Source organism: Lissotriton vulgaris, chromosome 9 (assembly GCF_964263255.1).
Source record: "Lissotriton vulgaris chromosome 9, aLisVul1.2, whole genome shotgun sequence".
Classification (NCBI taxonomy): domain Eukaryota; kingdom Metazoa; phylum Chordata; class Amphibia; order Caudata; family Salamandridae; genus Lissotriton; species Lissotriton vulgaris.
Genome location: NC_141697.1, coordinates 667,434,572 through 667,441,221, shown reverse-complemented (window position 1 = coordinate 667,441,221; position 6,650 = coordinate 667,434,572). Strand labels below are relative to the sequence as shown.

Sequence of the window (6,650 nt, the reverse complement as noted above, 5' to 3'; positions counted from 1 at the left end):
GGAGAAAAAGACAGCGTCTCTCTCTGTGCGTCAAACAGGAGGGGCGGCTTCCGTGGGCTTCTCGCATCAGCTGGTCTCTCGGGCAAGTAAATGGCCGCTCTGCTCCAAGCCACTGTGCGTTTGCTTAAGGCAACAGTTGGTATTTTATACCTGGAAGGTGCCGGGTTTGACGTAAGGTTGGACATAAGATGTCACTAAGAACTAACAGTTCTTTCTGGACTTCAGGAGTTCGTGTTCAAACCAAAACAAAAGCAGGGGGGATTTCCCGGGCAGCTGGAGGCTTGGTTTGTTTAAAGAATGCGTTGCGCTTTCTAGGAGTTGATGGGAGTAGCCGTGCTGTGCTTTGGACTTCATGGGCTACTACTGAATAAGGATCTGATTCCTATGCCATTATCAGGATATTATTGATTATAACCTCCCAAGGGCATAAATCGGGAATATAGAATTAGGGTCCTAGATATAAACACAACAATATTGGCTAGATGAGAGATTTTTGTTAGAATTCGATGTTTTCTTATAACGTATTTTCAACAAGTCATTTAAGACCCCTTTCTCAAATACGTCAATAGCTTCACATTGTACTGCTGGCAAAAATACAGATTTGGGTTTAAATTTAGAACCCGATTGCTATCCAAATCGGTACCCCACGTTTCCCATTCAGGTACATTGTCTGTATCAATGTCTCCCAGATGCAGTTCATGTAATAATTCCACATCATTTACATCTAGATTACTTAGAACATTAGTGTTACTCACAGTTCCTTTGTCTTTTGGTTTCGTGCAGTACCATTTCTTCAATTTAAGTTTCCTTGAGAATAAAAAGGAGGTCAATACGTGTCTGTGCAAAGTTTAAATTCTGAGAAGGACAGAATGACAGGCCAAGTGCTAAGGTTTCTGTCTCCTCTTTTGTCAGGATCCGCTTAGACAGATTGACCGCAGTTGATCCAGCGGGTCTAAAGAAATTCAGTCTCATATATAATCTCTACTCCAAGATACTCACCATTATTTATAAGCCTATCACTAGGCCCATTCTTTGCAAGGATTTGTATTTTTGGCCTACTGAATCATATGACCTAATTATTTTAATCTAACACATACATTAATTAAGTCACATATAAAGGCAATGGATTAACTAATGGTAACGCAAAGAAAAGATCAAGACCAGCTTGTCATTTCAAAAATCCATTTTATTAATTTTATTTCATAAAGAAAGCTTAAACTTTTATTTAGCAATTTTATTTTCAATCATAAATCATTAGTGGCACAAAAGGTCATGGTAATACAATGAACCAACATCAGCATGAGAAAAGCTCAAACAGTTATTTATTTATTTTTCCATAGCCTATTTCCCTAACTTAGCTAAAAGAAACGACCTGTAAGTAAGCAAAATTGTAAAGTCTTACGTGAAAGGGAAAACTGGCAGCGTCTCTGGAGCACAGGATCGATCGAACAGTGCTCTTAACAAGGGGGCAATTCTTATAGTATTTTCCTATCTAAAACAAACTAAAAGAATACAAATATTCGAGCAGAACTGAATCTCATTGGCTGTTAAATGTCTTTCGATGCGGTCAACATCCGTCTCTCACATAGCCAGAGTCACTTTCAAAAGTACTATTGTTCATGAGTATGACACCGGCAGCTTCCGAAGAAAGTAACATTTAACTAAAGCAAAAACTTCCTTCCTCCGCTCATGCTTTTCCGTCTTTCCGCTGCCGAACGACAAGTACGGCCTTGACCAAGGAACAAATTGAACCAAATGTCCTAAACTTCCACACAGCCTTTGTTTGCAAGCCACTCTACAAGAATTAATGTAGAAAGATATAATTTTTTTCATTCCTGCGTAGCTGTGCAAGGCTCACTCTGGTCAGGCTTTTCTGTCATCCATTTTAGAAGTAGGCCTCAAGCCTTTTGCATGCAATGCAATGAGGGTGTCTAGTATGCAAAGAAAGACAAGACAATAATTAATTCAAGAAATAATAATTATTCTGTTACCCACCCTTTCCACTAAGTTTAACCCATTAGCTATGTACAAATAAACAAACACATACACATGAGACAACAATACGTAAATAAAAGCACATTTAAAGAATGCACATGCTATTATTTCCAAAACGGCTGCAGTTAGTAAATAACAAACAAGAGACAAAGTAAATGTATTATTCAAAGCAAAACGACAAACTTAACAAGAGCACAAATGATTAAACCCACGTGTTCATGATGGTGTATATTAATCTAAGTTGAGTCAGTAAACATATAAATCATGCAACACACATTAGTAAAAATAAAAATCACGAGAGTTTGATTTGTCACAAACTTTTTAGAAATAAATCTGAAAGTCCGCTCCATCTACTCCCTCCTCTGGTGATTTAAAAATCACCAAACAAAACCCACAAAAATGTATACTAAAATGTTTACTTTTATAAATGTCATATCATGAGTTCTCTCAGTATTAGTAAGTCTAAACTCCTGTCTCATCAGTCTGTCTCTGTTTGGGTCTATCATTTGGAGTCCTACCGAACTCATCCATTTCAATCTCCTTCTCTTGAGCCTTTTTGAGCTTATAAATTCTCTTCTTTTCCCTCATGTACTTCTTTCTTTTGTGAATCATGCAACTGATTTTCAACAGAAGTGTCACTATAACAATAAATATACCAGGATAGAGTACTTTGCCCATAATTGAACTGCCAATGTCAGCGAACCATTCCTTAATTGCCCCAAATCTTTTTGCCAAACGTTCAGAAAAACTGTCATCTTCCATAGGTTCTATTTCAGTGTGAAATTCTGTAATATTCTTAATTAAAGATTCAATATTCTGGCTTTTATCTGGGATATATGTGCAGCAATGCTGAACATGCAAAACCCAACAGACTCTTCCCTCTTTTGCTAAAAGGATATCAAGGGCAAGCCAGTTTTGCATAACAATGCTTCTGGTAGCAATAAGCTCTGTGTTGACCAACTGGAAACCACTAGCTGTGTCAGTGGACAATCTATCAACAATTGTGGAAACTTTTCTGATCTTTATTGCATTTAGGGTGATTCCCACCATAGGAATTATTGCAATATATCTCCCATGATTTCTGAAAAACTTTCCCTTTTCATTCTATTCAGGTGTTTGCCAATTTCGAATGATCCTTCATTGTTTCTGTCAACATGGAAAAATTTTAGGGAAAACAAGACCAAGGTAACACGTGCCATACCAATGGTCAGGAAGACTGAAATATGCCTTATTTCCACAGACAAAATAAATTCCTGGAAAAATTGGGTCTTTGCCACCTTTAAATCCCCAACCCCCAATAATTCGATAAGTATCTTCACATTGACTTCCACCAACAAAATAATTATCATATAGTGTATTATCTCTTCTGATACAATGCTTTCCACTAATTGGTTCATCAATATGGATGGCAGCAAATCTGTTTTCTCAATTAAGTTTTTCGTCCTCTATCTGCCAAAACTTCGACTTAGTCTGTTTCAACATTTCATTCCTCTTATAAATTGCCCTCCTCTCCTCAACCTGATCAAGAAATGATTTTTCTTCATCTCTCATTTTGCAAGTTAAATTATTCTTAAATGCGTATTCATAGGTTAATTCGTTAGTAAGCAGAAATAATTCGCTCATTTGTTTGGCAGGTTTAACTTTGTTCAGAGTGCTCACAACCTTCAAATTTGCAAAAGTCTCGTCATAGTCTGAATAATAATATTCCAGACGACCAGTTTGATGGAACAAGCTTGATATAACACTACAGGTAATCCCATATGTTAGGGGAAGCATATTGTACTTAACCCCTTCAAAAACAGAATTAGGAAGCTTAACACACACGTAACAGTCTTTAACATCCATGACTAACATATTCTGAAAGAAGCCTGGAAAATGAGTTAGTAGAAAAATCCCCAACTGACGTGTCCTGATGGACATCTGGTTTGTGCTCAATGATTCTATTAGTTTTGCCTTCTATATCTTGATTAACTTGTTTTGACTCAGCTTTACTTGTTATATTTGCTCTAAAATGCTCTTTATCAATTCCAAAAGGGAAAATGACTGCTAAAATTAGCCAAACTAAAATAATCATAATAACACAAATAGAAGACATTTTCTAAGCATCTTCTAAGAATAGCACACCTAGAGTTATCAGCATTAGGCATTTTACTCAATTAAACAAAAATTGTAAAAATATGTAAAAATGTAAAGTATACTAAAATATACTACCCTCCTCTTAAATTTTTTTTAAAGAGAACCTTCTAACAGCTTTTCTTCGACCATGCGTCCATAAAAAGTATTCAGCTAACACAATTTCTTCAACCTTGTGTCACCTAAAACAATTTCTTCAGCCTTATGCCAGAAATAAAATCAACCTATCCTTAACTGAAATTTCAACTTCAATCATTGTCACTGTTTTCTTCCAAATCTTCCTGACTACTGCTGCTTACTTCAACTATTGGTGGGATAATTATATAGGCCCACTCTGGAGATTTATACTTTTGATTAGGTTTCAATGGTCTTTTACTTTTCCTGTTTATTACTTCAATTTTCTTTCCAACTTGATCTTGTTTGTCTGTTTCACCTTTTTGACTTGAAATCTCGTTTACTTGATCCTTCGACTTGTTGATCAATTTGAATTTTGAATTTGAATTAGTCGTCGGCGTCTTCAGTTTCTCCGTCGACGGTGGCTTTCCTGTCGACGGTGTTTGACGACGACAAACCTGATTTAGGTGTTTTCGTCGACTGAACCTTTGCCGTCGACGAGGACTTTGAACTCCTCTCAGAAGACTGGGATGAAGGTGTTTTGAAGGCTGTGACAGTCTTCTCACCTGTAGACGTAGTTGGTCCTTCCCTCTCCTTTACACTCTTGTGAGGAGATTTGCTGGGACCTTGGCTCTCAGACTCACTGGGGGTCTTTTTTGAGGCCTTTGAAGATCTTTCCAAAGAAGATGAAGGGGAACCCCTACCCCTCTTCACTGAATTGTCGTAGAAGCCATCGACGCTGCCTCCTCACTGTCACTTGAGACAGTATCCTTCCTGGATTTTAGCTTTTGAAGCCATGTCAAGAGCCTACCCTCACGGTCCCAGAGGGTTTTGGCTGAAAAGGTGCGACAGATCTTACAGTCAGCAGCCTGGTGGTCAGGATAGAGGCAATATATGCAGTCCTTATGCTTATCCTCCACAAAAAGCCTCTTCTTGCCACAGGAGGAACAAGGCTTGAAAAGGGCTTTTTTCTTCACAATATCCGACATCCTGAAAGACAGCTACAATCCTGAAGTGAATCTGAAAGATTCTGAAGAAAATTCTGAAGTAAAACCTTTATAAGAGTAAACGTTGAGCAGAGCTCAAAGGAGACTCCCTAAGCACAACGTGCAGTAGAAAATCTGAGGCTCTGAGGTTCCTTCAGGAAGGTTCTAAGTGGTGAGGCACTTCTGATTGGCTGATGCCAAAATGTGGTCTCTTTTACACAAAGAGGGTGATATGCTACAAAAGGGAATGAGGCCTAGGCCTTTTTCCATTGTCTTTTGTACCTACAGCTATGGTATTTTTGTTACAGAGACTCCCATTCCGACGACCGGGAATGATACAAAGCATGGGATTCTATGAAAGTTCCAATACTGGGGTAACTGCAGAAAACCCCAAAGTATCGACTGTCCAGGTCAGGACGGATAATACCTTAAAAGCCCCCGCTTTAAATGCCAATAGGGAGTGTAACAGGGGAGCCTTCGATAGTAGACTTGCTGTCAACCTTCCCCCCGAGGCTAGCCCTTTTATGGTGGTAATGACTGGCGTCCCGGAGTTGGAAAACACGAAAGAGGAGCCTAGCTGGTCTTTAAAGAACAAAGTCCAACATTGGCTTAATAAGAACCGACCATTACCACTTTACTAGTCGAGCAAGATCTTAATGGTTCGCAGGGCTCCCTGGGTGGGGCATGGAAGGAAAACAATCCAGGGTGACTTGGTCAATTTTGAGGACCCACGTACGGTGAATCATATCTGCTCATGGGGAACCCTAGGTAACAACAAAAGCATAGACACCAAACAACTCTTTTTTTCTACCCCCCCTAGGATTCGTAATGGCGCAGTATATGAAGGGAACTGGCACAGAGTGGGCCACCGAGATTTGGGAGGAGAGTGGGAGGAGTGGGGAGGCAATCCCATCAGATAGCCTACCAGGGAGGCAGTTTATAGGAATAGTTTGTCAGGAACCTACGATTTGTTCTGACCCTTCGTGTTGCCGCCACTTGTATTCCTGCGCGGCATAAGAGGGCTCGAATAGTGGTGAAACCCAAGCGGTTAAATGTATGGTTCCGCTGGCCGTTCTAATAAGATCATTGCCATTTAGTATAACTTCTGTACAGTATTTGTCTATAATTGGTTGTCCTGTTAGATTCTCTTCCCTTAAGATGGCCGACGGACTGAGTCGCTCTGTGTTCTAAGAGCGGTCGGCATTCTAGTTTACCTGTGGGGAGCGCGCACTTCAACACGGTATTTCGTTGAGGAAGCAGCCGGTTTTCAGCTTCGCGTCTACAATTCATGACGGAAGCTTAATATCTGCCGGTATTGCTTGAATAATTCCGTTAGTACTATCCTGTAGTCATAGAGAATTTCCCACAAGCAGCAGGGAGGTTCGTCACCTGAAGGAAGTTGAATTCAAGACGGCTGAGGAG

General features: G+C 39.5%; 1 long non-coding RNA gene across 1 annotated transcript in view; it reads right to left on the bottom strand.

The window, feature by feature from the left end:
• Window positions 1–1,165: 1,165 nt before the first annotated feature.
• LOC147692075 (uncharacterized) overlaps window positions 1,166–6,650 on the bottom strand; it is a 39,674-nt gene continuing 34,189 nt past the window's right edge. Inside the window, exon 2 of the long non-coding RNA XR_015299989.1 lies at window positions 1,166–1,931. This is a non-coding gene — a long non-coding RNA (uncharacterized LOC147692075). The remainder of the gene's footprint in view (window positions 1,932–6,650) is intronic.